The sequence below is a fragment of the Dromiciops gliroides genome, chromosome 2 (genome assembly GCF_019393635.1).
Source record: "Dromiciops gliroides isolate mDroGli1 chromosome 2, mDroGli1.pri, whole genome shotgun sequence".
NCBI lineage: Eukaryota > Metazoa > Chordata > Mammalia > Microbiotheria > Microbiotheriidae > Dromiciops > Dromiciops gliroides.
This window is the reverse complement of record NC_057862.1, coordinates 347,777,599-347,791,317: the sequence shown is the minus strand read 5'-3', so window position 1 is coordinate 347,791,317 and position 13,719 is coordinate 347,777,599.

Genomic DNA, 13,719 nt, shown 5'->3' with positions numbered 1-13,719 from the left:
TGCCAGTAGGATTAAGTTAAAACTCGTTGTCCTAGAGCATTCAAGGCTCTCCTCAACCTACTTTACCAGTCTTATCTCTTAGTACTTACACATAAGGACCATCTACTTCAGCTAAGCCAGCTTCTTCACTGTCCCCTTGACAACTAATACTATTCTTCTGGAAAGGGAATTTTGGACTTGGAATCAAAACCTGGATCTAAATCCTGTCTTTGTCCATTACTAGCTGTGTGATCTTGGGTTTCCTCTCTCTTGGCCTAAATTTCCTCATCTTTAAAATGGGAAAAATAATAATTGGACTACTCATCTTCTAGAGCTCATTGGATCATCACACTAGGGCCAGAAAGGGCTTCAGAGGCTGCCTAATTCAACCCTCTCATTCATTCATTCATTCTTTCTTTCTTTCTTTCTTTCTTTCTTTCTTTCTTTCTTTCTTTCTTTCTTTCTTTCTTTCTTTCTTTTTGCGGGGTAATGAGGGTCAAGTGACTTGCCTAGGGTCACATAGCTAGTAAGTGTCAAGTGTCTGAGGCCAGATTTGAACTCAGGTTCTCCTGAATCCAGGGCCAGTGCTTTATACACTGTGCCGCCTAGCTCCCCCCCACCCCCATACTTAAGATGAGGAAACTGGGGACTAAGGAGATTAAATGATTGGCCAAAGATCATATAGGCAACAATGATTAGTGGTAGGATTTGAATTCAGGTTCTTTAAATTCAGAGACTGTGCCTTTTCTATTGTGTAATCTTGCTTTCTGTTATGAAGAATGTGCTTTGTAAACATTAAAGTGTTGTATAAATGTAAATGATAATGATAACTATTATTATCTAAATTCTTATCATCCTTGAAGACCCAGCTCAAGTTCTACCTCTTCTATAATGTCCTATGACATCCTTCTATGACCTATGATGTCATTCCACAACAACTTTGTAGCTTCTGAACTCTTATTATTTATGACCTATACCTAGAAGTCTACTGGTACGTGTTTAACAACCAGTTCTCTGAAAAAAAAAATATGAACAACACTCTTTTAAATTTAATCTGCATTACTAACATTTTCTCTGTCACTTTCTTAAGTCTAGACTAGGAGTCAGCAACTATAACTTGCTTTTGTTTGCTAATTTCTGAGGTATAAATACTCACACTGAAATCCATTTGAGTTGATGAGATAGTATAGAGAAAAGAGAAGAGGGCCCATGGCAGGGCCTTGGGAGAGACCCACAGTTGGTGGGGATAATAAGGTTGACTATCTAGCAGAGGAGACTGAGAAGGGTTGGTCACATAGATAGGAGGAAAAACAAATAGAGTAGGGTTCCAAGAATCCAGAAAGGAGAGAATACCCAAGAGGAAGAGATAGATAACAGAGGGGTTAAGAAATCACATATTCTTGAAGTATTAAAGGACTGAGACTCTTAAGAAAGCCTTTGTTAAAAAAAACAAAAAACTATTGATCCCACTTTAGTTTATGTTTAATAATAATCAAATTAGAGGATTTTGATCTGGAAGAGATTGCAGAGATCATTTTGTCCAAGGAGGAAACTAAGATGAAGTGATTTACCCAGGGTCACAGAAGTAATAAAACAGAGCTTATATTTGAGCCTGAGTCTTCTGACCAAGCCCAGCAGTCTTTCAAATCTCCATAATTCATTGCTTCCCTTGACTGGACTAAAATCACTGAAGATATCATTTCATATTACATGGTCTTCAGATACTCAGGCACTGCATGTCTTTTGCCCTACATTTGAACAAATAATATTGAAATAGTAGCTGACCTAGGAAACTCTGGAAATGGGCCATGAACCTAACTGTACTTTGAATTTCAGTTGGGTTTGCAGCAGAGGATAAAGGGACTATAAAGACATGAGAACTTCAGATAGCCCAGCACCCAGTCTTTTAGAGAAAGAAATTGAATGGCTTCAATATAGTGTACTTTGTTGATTTCCCTAGTAAAGAAGATTCATTTAAACCATCAGCAAAGGGGTAGTTTCTAGTTGTTGCCATTACCAGTAGGCTCAGGACAAGTTAATGAATCCTGCCCTGAAGCTGAGCCAATGCTGTTCCAAAGACATCCCTTTAATGAAAGGTGACCTCACTGGTAGATACTTCCTGTTTTTATCTTCCTTTTTCTTTTCTTGTAGATTCTTTTGCTTTTAGGGAGAATATTTGGTAGGAAGAGGATGAGTCAGAATGGAAGTAGGCCTGAGGCAACTGGTATGAAATGAGTTTCCTTTCTCTTCCTCTGTCAGCTGTTCTATACTACTTTGGGCTGTTCTGGTTTGAAGATAGGCAGCTAGATTGAACAGTGGATGAAGTGCCAGGCCTGAAGTCAGGATGACTCATATTCCCCTGTTAAAATTTGTCCTCAGATACTTGCTAGTTGTGTGACTGTGGGCAAGTAACTTAACATTGGTTGATTCAGTTTCCTCATCTGTAAAATGAGCTGGAGAAGGAAATGGCAAACCACTCCATTATTTCTGCCAAAAAAACCTGAAATAGGGTCATGAAGTATCAGACATGACAGAAATGACTGAACATCAAAATAATTCACTTATCATGTAACATTATACATCATAGTTATCTGGCTTTGTATCTGATTGAAGACTTTAGATTCACCTGTATCCCTCTGGACCACTTCAAGTTCTAGTATATCTCAGATATTACCAACCAGAGTCTGACCTACTCAATTTCCCAGAACTACCATATTCTTCCAGGTCAAGTGCTTATGGACAGAGGCAGAATCTAAACTGTTCAGGGAAATTCCAAGGGTGATTGGATGGCGAGGGCTATATTGGTGCTATATTGCCTTCTGGGTCATATACAACAGTGTGACCCAGAAGCCAAACAACCCAAGGCAACAACTAGAAGTTCAGTTCCCACACTGAGAGAAGTAATAGTTCTCAGTTATGCTGTGCTATATGATCAGACACTAGCCAGTATATGCATTTATTTAAATCAATAAATTAATGAATGAATGAATGAATAAAAAATGAATAAATGAATGAACAAACATAAATAAATAGAATGGATGAATGAATGAACAAATATATGTATGTATACATATCTACTATACATATACAAATATATATCACATATATGCCCTCAGCTGAACAAACTTTCTCTCCCTACTCATCCTTACCCCTGTCTATTTATGCATATGCATACAGTCATAAACATACATATATTACTTATGTAATATATATATAGACACATATACATACATAGTTTGTCCAGTTGGGAATATGCATATATATGTAAACATATACATACACACATATATATACACACACACCTACATATGTATCTGTCTATCCATTTGCATACATGCATTATATTATTTATTGTTTTGTTCAGTTGGGGGACATCATGTTTTAGGGAGGACATTTCCACTGGCCTCTTCTGATACATCCAGAGGAAGAAAATCAGCATGATAAGAATTCAAGGCCATACAAAAGGAAAGTCAAAGGAACCAAGGATCTCTAGCTGCCTTTAAGTGTTCAAAGGCATATTTAAAGGTCAGTCATGTAGAAGAGGAATTAGGCCTATTTAGCTTGACCCCTGACCAGTATATAGGAAATTGCAGAGAGGTAGATGTTGGACTCAATCTAAGAGAAAAATAATTCAACAATCAAGCTTTTTCAAAGGAAATTGGGCTTCTTCTGGGGAGAGTAACTTTCTTATCCCTGGAAGTCTTCAAATGAAGTCTGGATGATTACTGGTCAGGGATCCTGTAGAAGCAATTCCCATTGGAAAGAACATTCTATTTCAAAATTACAGTTGGAACTAGGCTGGAATCCTGATTCTGCTTCCTGAAACTTGTTTGATCTTGGGAAAGTCACCTCTGTGGGTATAAAATGGTGGTTGGACTAAGTGATTTTTTAAAAATATATTTTATTTTTAATTTATAGGATAAAACAAGCATGTCTATAACATAGTATAACAAAAAAGTTGCACATGAGATTGCAAACCTACCATATACAACTTGCTATTCCTTTTAAATATATAATAGAGTTATCATGTAAATTTCACTTTTTCCCCCTTCACCGCCCCCACCTTCCTGCTCTAAATCTATGATCTTGTAATCCTTTCCAACTTCAAGATTCTATTATCCTTTGCTCCCATCACCTGATTACAGCTCTATTGGATTCAATTAAACTTAGCTCGACAAGCATGTATTAAGCAACAACTGAGTGTGAAGCACTGTGGGTGGACAGGTGGGTGACATGTGCTGATTACCATGTTTTGGCCCCTATGAAGAGAGGAGAGTAGTGAGAAAAGGAAGGAGTTGGGGAACTTGAGTTGAAATCCTAGCTCTGGAACCTACAACTCCTAAGAACTTGGACTAGTCACTTCTCATAATCTTATCATCACTTTCCTGCTCTTTAAAATCTGGTTTAACCAAATAATCTTTAATGTCCCTTTCAGCTCTAATTCCTCTGATCCTTTGATGAGAGGGGGAAAAGGGAGAAAAGTATAAAATAAGTGACGTTCTCAGATGTTTCTCAGGTAAAGTTTGTCCTCCTTCAAAAAGGTATGAGCTGGGGCAGCTAGGTGTTGCAGTGGACAAAGCACGATCCTTAGATTCAGGAGGACCTGAATTCAAATCCAACCTCAGATGACTGACACTTACTAGCTGTGTGACCCTGGGCAAATCATTTAACCCTTATTACCCCCCCCCCACACACACACACAAAGGTATGGGCTGGGAAACCCTATCCTTGCCCTGGCAAAATGAAGTGGATTCCAGAGAAGGGAAAATCTCCATGACGGGGATTCACAGGGGGAGAACTGGAGGCTAACAGCCCATTTAGCTCCCTGGGCAAAGTCCCTGGCCTCACCCACTGGCCCTGAGGGTTTCCATTGGCTTGGGTTCCCAGTTGGAACTGTGTGTGCCATCAGCCTAAGAGAAGGGGGAGGGGAGGGAGGCAAAGAGGAAGAAGAAATCAGGTTAAACTTGACACCAAAGCTGTTATTTTAACCATCACACATAAAGCTCCAGGGGAAAGGGGACAGAAGTGGCAAGACTGGAGCTGTATCTTTGCTGGCTGGAATTGCTACAGTTGGGACACTTGTGACTGCTGCAGAACTCACAAGTCCAGAAGTCCTCACAAATCAGGCTGGGCCTTAAGGCTCAATGGGAGCATGCTTTTGTTTATTTTCTTATTTTTTTTTAGAGCTTCTGATTACAGGCCAAGCATTTTCAAATCTTCTAAAGGTGTAAATGAGGACAGCCTATGGAAGACAATGAAGAGCTTGCCAAACCAAGAAACCTGTATTTTGCCAACCTGTTCAGGATTTGATTATTTTAAAATCCCAAGTTAATAATAATAATAATAGGGGCAGCTAGGTGGCTCAGTGGATAGAGCACCGGCCCTGGAGTCAGGAGTACCTGAGTTCAAATCTGGCCTCAGACACTTAACACTTACTAGCTGTGTGACTCTGGGCAAGTCACTTAACCCCAATTGCCTCACTAAAAATAATAATAATAATAATAATAATAATAATAATAATAATAATAATAATAATAATAATAAACCCTTCAACCATCTTTGTGTAATGAAACAGAAACACTAATCTCTTTAGATAATTACAGCCCCATAGGTACTATCACCTAACGAACTTCTCCAACAAGCTAATGACATCAACTGTTTAAAAACTGGGGTGTCCACAATGACCACACCATTGTCAAGAGCTAATACCAAGTTCCTAGTGACAGCACAGAATCTCAGAACTTAGAGGGCCTCTTAACACATACAACAAAGAATTTCCAAGCTGGAATGGACCTGAATATAAAATGTAGAATGTTAGAGCTAGAAGGGACCTTAGAACAAGGAATTTCAGTGCTAGAAGAGACTGTAGAGCATAGCATCATGCGAGTGTAGGTAGGTACCTTGGCAAAAAAAGAACATGAATAGAAGAGTTAGAAGGGACATGAGAATTTAGAAAATAGAAAGAATGATAAAGCTGGAAAAGGCCTTTAAACTTAGAATATCAGCATTATGAGGGATCTGAGAATATCCAGCACGGAATGTTAGAGACTGAAGGGACTCAATGACATTGGGCCTAGAACGTCAGAGTTGAAAGAAAACTTAGAGGTCATTTCACAGGTGAGGCAACAGAGACCCAGACGGACTTAACTTGTTCAGGGTCACCAGAAAAGCTAGGGGATGCTAATTCTAGAATCCTTGTTTCCTGACTGTGAAAGAGGGGAGCAGGAGGGAGGGTTGTCACTAAAATTCGGAACTCCTGGACACTGTATCTTTGGATTAGGGCTTGGGGCATACAGCTTCTAGTAGCTTTCTATTGATGAGAAACTCTCATGGCTGTATGCCTTGTCTGAGTGGGGAGAGTTGGAGCTCTGTTTGGAACTGTATTAATAACTGACATTTACCTAGTACTTTAAGGCTTACCAAGAACTTTAAATCCATTATCTGACTGAATCTTCATTTTGTTTGTTTTTGTTTTTGTTTTTTTGTGGGGCAATGAGGGTTAAGTGATTTGCCCAGGGTCACACAACCAGTAAATTTCAAGTGTCTGAGGCTGGATTTGAACTCAGGTCCTCCTGAATCTAGGGCTGGTGCTTTATTCATTGTGCCACCTAGCTGCCCCCCCTTTTGTTTTGTTTTGTTTTTGTTTTGCAGGGCAATGAAGGTTAAGTGACTTGCCCAGGGCCACACAGCTAGTAAATATCAAGGGTCTGAGGCCAGATTTAAACTCAGGTCCTCCTGACTCCAAGGCTGGTTCTCTATTCGCTGCGCCACCTAGCTGCCTCCAGCTGATTGAATCTTGACAGAAATCTTGCTGAGGGTAGACACTACAGTCATCATTAATTCTTTCTTATATATAAAGAAACTAAAAGGTTAATCAGCTTGCTAGTGACACAAAGCAAATAAATGTCTGAGGCAAGATTCTAACCAGTTTCTCCTGACTCCAAGTCCAGCTGTCTCTCTACCCTGGTGGACAAACATTCCTTTTCTCACCTGAGCCAAAATATTTATTTTCTTGGAAGTACTTTGGTTTCAGGGCAGAGATAATGTAAGGAACAAAAAATTCTGAACATTGGCAGCACCTGCACCTATGAAAAGGCATTCGCCTCTTTATCTGGCCCAGTTTTCTTTGTGCACAGAAATGACCTCATTACCAAATTAGAAGTCAAGATAGAATTTTCCTGAAAAAAGCTTTTCCATTTCCCATTCCTCCGGAGCCTCCCTCCATTCACTGGCTCCCTCTAACAGAGGGGACCCCTCTCCTGGCTCTGCCTCATCTTCTTTATAATCTGTTTCAGATCAAGTGATGACACAGTTACCGTCTAGTCACCATTGACTCTTGCCAAGGAGTTCAAAGGGTTCCTTTAGTGCTTAATGCATTCCTTAATTACAGAGCATATCTAAGAGGAATGTCGCAGATGATCCCATCCCCATTTTATTGATATGGAAGATGAGGCACAAAAATGTGACCTCTACAAGGTCACACAGCAATTCGTAAGTAGAACCTAGGTTTATTGAATTACTTCCCTTCATTAGTACTTCTGAGATCTGTTTACATTGCAAAGATAATACTAACAAGAAAAAGAACCCACCCTTATAAAGTGCTTTGAGATTTTAAAAGTGCTTTCTTCACCACAACTTTGAAAAACAGGTAACAAAAGTATTATTATCCCTATTTTATGAATAAAGAAACTGAGGCTCACAAAGGTCATTAATTTAGGTGTCAGAAACAAAATTTAGCACCATTGGATTTATAGTGGTTCTGATGCTCACACACATATACATACATACACATACACACATGCACACACAGATATGTGTATATACATGCGCACATATATTCATATGTACATATGTATATCTATATAAGGGTATATATACACATATATGTGTATTTATATATACATATACCTATATATGTGTGTGTAAATATATATATATATATACACACATACATATATACACACATATATACTCACTTCTCTGAGTCTCAGTTCCCTTACCCATTAAATAAAGATAGTAATATTTGTACTTCCTGTCCTTAAAGATGAGGTTGCAGACCTAGAGAAGAGAAATGTTGTGTCCAAATTCACATAACTAATGCATAGCATAGCCAGGCTAGAATTCCAGGTATCTTTCAAACCAAGCCACCAGCCCACACTTCCTCTCCATGTTTTAGGTTTTAGGTTCCCCAATGACTTGGCCTCTCTCACTTCTGACTGTTAAAAAGGAGGCAGAGAAATAAGTTATAGAGATTTCATCTGAAATGCTGACCTGCAAGGGAACTTTTTTTTTTTTCCCCCTGAACATCTGCTATGCTCAGAGACTTGCTGGAAAGGGTGACTTTGACAAGTGAAAGGAATGAAACCAAAAAGAAATTCGGGCAGCACTAACCAAGGACATATTCTGTGGAGGGCGCTGTGTTCTATGGAGGAGGAGTCAACGTGAATTAAAAAAAAAGTTCCTGTCCTCAAAAGTTTACAATCCAGTAAATGAGATAAAGAGAGAGACACAGATAATTCTCATTTAAAAAGCACTGGACCTGGAGTCAGAAGACATGAGTTCAGTTCTTAGCTCGGTCACTAACTGCTAGTGGACAAACACCCCCTTCTCACCTGTGCTAACATACCCATTTTCCTGGGAGGCATTTGGCTGAGGAGGGTTGACCTTCTATTTTGGTATTGGTTTCCCTATCTGGAAATTTAGGGCATCAAACCAGATAATGTCTATGATTCATTCCAGCCTTGGCGTTCAGGTGAAAAATGTGCCTTACTCTTTTCATGGGAGAAAGTTTAGAATATATAACAATGTCTCTTTTATGGAATGAAAACTGGACTTGGAATCAGACCACTTGGGTACCAATCTCAGCTTTGCTGAGATTACATATAAACTGGGTGAATTTGGGGAAGTTACTTGCCTCCTCTGAGGTACAAATTCCCCATCTGTACAATAAGGAAGTTAAAGTAGATAACTTCTAAGGGTCCTTCTAACTCTAGTCCCATGATTCTGTGTTCCTAAATATGCACAGTACATGTTCTTATAGTAGCTAGGGCAGCTAGGTGGTACAGTGGCTAGAATACCAGGCCTGGAGTCAGGGAGACTCATCTTCCTGAGTTCAAATCTGGCCACAAACACATACTTTGTGACCCTGAGTGAGCATGTCACTTAACCCTGTTTACCCCAGTTTCCTCATCTGTAAAATGAGCTGGAGAAGGAAATGACAAATCACTCCAGTGTCTTTGCCAAGAAAACCCCAAATGGGGTCACAAAGAGGAGGACACAACTGAAACAATTGAATAACATCGACAACGCACAACAAAACAAAATGCAATATATGTAGACCCATTTTCATCCCTTACATATGTATAGAACTTAGTATATGCCAGGTATTATGCTAAGCACTTTACAATGATCTCATTTGATCCTCACAACAACCTTGAGAGATGGGTGCTATTAATATCTCTTTTTTATAGATGTGGAAACTGAGGAAAACAGGTTAAGTGACATGCTCAGGGTCACAAAGTATGTGTTTGTGGCCAGATTTTAATTCAGATGTTCTTGACCTTGGCTAGGCCCAGCATTCTGGTCATTGTGCTACTTAACTTCCCAAACATAAAGATAGATGAGACATATATGCTGCTCTCAAGGAACTTACAGTTTAATTGGGGGTACACAGAAAACAAAGATATAAGCCTTTATGAGGTCAGTACAAAGGAGGGGTTCAGGCAAAATGCTAGGAGAAATTGGAAGAGGGAGAAATCACTTTACATCTTAGAAATATCAAGAAAGGAATTAAGGAATAAGGGGCACCTGAGCGGGGGGCTGAAGGAAAAGAGGGCCTTCAAGGATTGACGTGGATTGTATCCCAAAGAGATAAAAGAAAACAAGAAAGGATCTTTTTTATACAAAAATATTGGGGCAGCTGGGTGGCACAGTGGATAAAGCACTGGCTTTGGATTCAGGTGGACCCGAGTTCAAATCTGGCCTCAGACACTTGACGAAAACAAAAATATTTATAGCAGCCCTTTTTGTGGTGGCTAAAAATTAGACATTGAGCAGATACCTATAAATTAAGGAATGGCTGAACAGGTTATCATTTATGACTATGATGGAATACTATTTGCTATAAGAAATGATGTGTAGGATGGTTTCAGAAAGACTTATATGAATTGATGTAAAGTGAAGGGAGCAGAACCAGGAGAACACTGTACACAGTATCAGCAAAATTATAATGATGATCTATTGTGAAAGCCTGGGTCAATACAATGATCCAAGCCAATTCCAAAGGCCCCATGATGAAAAATGCTATCCACTTTCAGAGAGAGAACCGATGAACTCTGAGTGCAGATTGAAGCATACTTTTATTTTTTCTTATATGTGTGTGTATTTTCTTTTGCAACATGGCTAATGTGGAAATGTTTTACATGACTTCACATGTACAATTGGTTTCATATTGCTTGCCAATTGGTGGGGAAGAAATAGGTGGGAGGGAAAGAATTTGGAACCCCAAATTAAGAAAAAAACCTAAATGTTACAAAGTTTTTAATGTAATTGGGAAATACTTAATGAAATAAAATATATTAATTTTTAAAAAGAGACAGACATGGAGATTCAGGGAAGCTCATTGTAAGCCTGCCATAGAAATGAGCAAAGGCCACCACGGAGGGTATATTTGCCCTCTTAGAATTGCCTCCTTGGGGCAGCTAGGTGGCGCAGTGGATAGAGCACTGGCCCTGGAGTCAGGAGTATCTGAGTTCAAATCCGGCCTCAGACACTTAACACTTACTAGCTGTGTGACCCTGGGCAAGTCACTTGACCCCAATTGCCTCCTTCCTTCCTCCCAAGGTCCCAAGCTGTCTCAGAACCCATTAGGTTCGGTTAACTACTCACATGGTTAAGAGAGATGGGAGTAACCAACTCTATCACTTCTAATGAGAAGAAAGACCTCCCCAGGTCTTACCACTTTTCTTGCTCTTGACTTCTAAGGTTTTTTAGGCCTTACCATCTGCCATGCTGAGATGCCCTGCAGACCCATGGCAATGCCAAATCTGACCTACTGAAATAAGCTAATAATTTCTGTGTCTTACCTTCTGTCCTGTCACTTATACCCTTAGGACTTCTGGGTTCTTCCATGGGCTTTGCAGTTGAATTTTCATTTATGTATTGTTTCCCCCAGATAAAGTCTGGAGTCCCTTGAGAGCAGAGACTGTCTTATTTTTTCTATTTGTATCCCTACTCCATAGGATAGTGATTGACACATAGAAAGTGGCTAATAAATGCTTTTTAATTCATTCATTCAAGAACAGAGGATGGAGAATATTTTTGCTGAACATCTGCTGTGCTCAGGAACTCATTAGGAAGTGCAACTTGGATGAGGCAAGGGAGCGAAATCAAGAAAAACTCAGGCAGCATTGACTGAGTGCATGCTTTGTAGAAGGTGCTATGTTCTAGGAAGTAGGAACCAAGATAATTTTTTTTAAGTTCCTGTTCTGAAGAAGTTTGGCTCAAATATACAATATGTGAAGGGGAATAGAATGAAATAATGTTGGATGGGTAATTTCGAGTCAGATTGCAGAGAGCCTTGAATGCTAGAATCAGGAATTTATACTCAACATTAGCAATCAAGCAATCCACAAGAATTTATTAATCAGCTTCCAGGTACCAGGCACTGTACTAGATGTTAGGGTTACAAAAGCAAAAAGTAAAACAGTCCTGCCTTCAAGGATTATATTTCATAGGGAAAGATCATATGTACATAGAAAGCTATAGGAAAAAATCAGTATATTCAAAATATATAAAATATCAATTCAAGATCACTTTCAGGAGGAGGTACTAGTAGGTGGGGGAATCAGGAGTAGGAGGTGATTCCCAAACTTTGAGTTTTGAAGGATTATTAAGGACACCAAGAGTGGGCGGTGAGGCAGAAGCACATTCTGGCCATGGGCACATTTACTTGTGCACAGGCAGAGACAGGATGGACGGAATGCTATATATAAGGAATAGGAAGAAGGCCAGTGTGTCTAGACAGTGGAGTATGTAAAGGAGTTTATACTGAATCCTAGTGGGAATAGGGACCGAATATATTATTAGTAGGAGAGCCAACATCGTCTGACCTGCATTTTAGGAAAATGCTTTCCAGTCGAAGCAAGCATTAGTAAGCTCCTGAAGTTATTTGGAATATAGCTGTGATACAATCAATGGGGTTCGTTAGGAAGATTACTGGGGCATCAGTATAGAGAGTGGATCCAAAAGAGTCTCCGTAAGGCAGTTAGAATGCTATTCCGGTAATCTATGTGAGAACAAGGGAGGTCCTGAACTAGGTTGGTTGCCATGGGAATGGAAAGGAGGAGACATGAGAAAAAATGGTTGTGGGGGTTGGAACAGCAGGACTCAACAACTGATTACATGGAGGATGGGGGGTGGCAAGAGAGTGAAAAGAGACTGGAATGACTCAGATTCTGAGCCTGGGTAATTGGGGGTATGCTGATGACATCAACAGAAGTTGGGAAATTGGGAGGAGTGGTAGGTTTAGGGTAGCAGGAAATGAGTTCGGTTTGGGAGGTATTGATTCTCAGGGGGCACTGGGTCATTCAGGTTGAAATGCTCAGTAAGATGATGTTGGAGATGTAAAGTCCAGAGGTAGAACAGTAGGTTGTAGAGAGAAAAGCTCTGGATCTGGAGTGAGGGGAAGGGGGTTAGGGTCTTGGCTTTACTACTTCTTGCTTGAGTGGTTTTAAACGGAAACCTGGGTCTCAGTTTCTCCATCTGAAAAATGAAAATGTTGGATTAAGTGGTCTTTATCGTCCCCTTTCCTACTATGAAACAAACAAGGAGAAAAAAGTACTTATGTACTCTCCAGGGAAATAAATGGGAAACTCTTAGAGGAAAAGATTTAAAACATATATACATACATACATACATACATACATACATACATACATACATACATACTTACACACAGAAGCTTGATGCAGTGGAAAGGGGTCTGATTTTGGAATCAGAAGACCTGGTTTCAAATCCCACCTCTGATGCATACTACTAAAATGACCCCAAATAAACCACATAATCTCCCTGGGCCTCAGTTTTCTCATATTCAAATGAAGGGATTGGATTAGATGGCCTCTGAAGTACCTTCCAGCTCAAAATCTATGACCCTGTGATCCTCAGGGACACAACCCTTAAACTAGAGAGAGAGAGATAGGCTGCAACATGGACAAAGGAGGGTAGGCATTGTTGTAAGAGAGAAAAGACAAAGGAAAGGGAAGAATTCTTGGATCCTGGAAAAGAGTTAATTTTCTTTTCTCCCACATAGCACATAAGCCGACTCAGGTAGTTCCCATATGCCTGTGGCTCATTCTGTTGCTGGCTGCAGTTATTTGGCTAAATAAGATTTTTTAAAAAAAATGTAGGTGGGAAGAGAGTATATCCATGTTCCATGATAATTTCCTCACATTATCACTCACAGGCTCTCCTCTGAGAGGACCCATTTTCTGATCTGCCTGTACCCAGGGGCAGCTGTATTTCTCTAAGGGTCATTCATATGCATCTCTGGAAGGGCTTTTGCCAAGTGATCTTGGAAGGTATCCCTTAAAGATGTCTCATGAACCCTTAGATGATAGGGAAACATTTTCCTAAGGTTCAAAATTGGAATTTCAACTTCCTACAAGACATAAATGCCCCCTGGACTGAAATGTAAACTCCTGCCTTGTGAAACACTAGCAAATCTCGCTCTTTCTTCTTCCC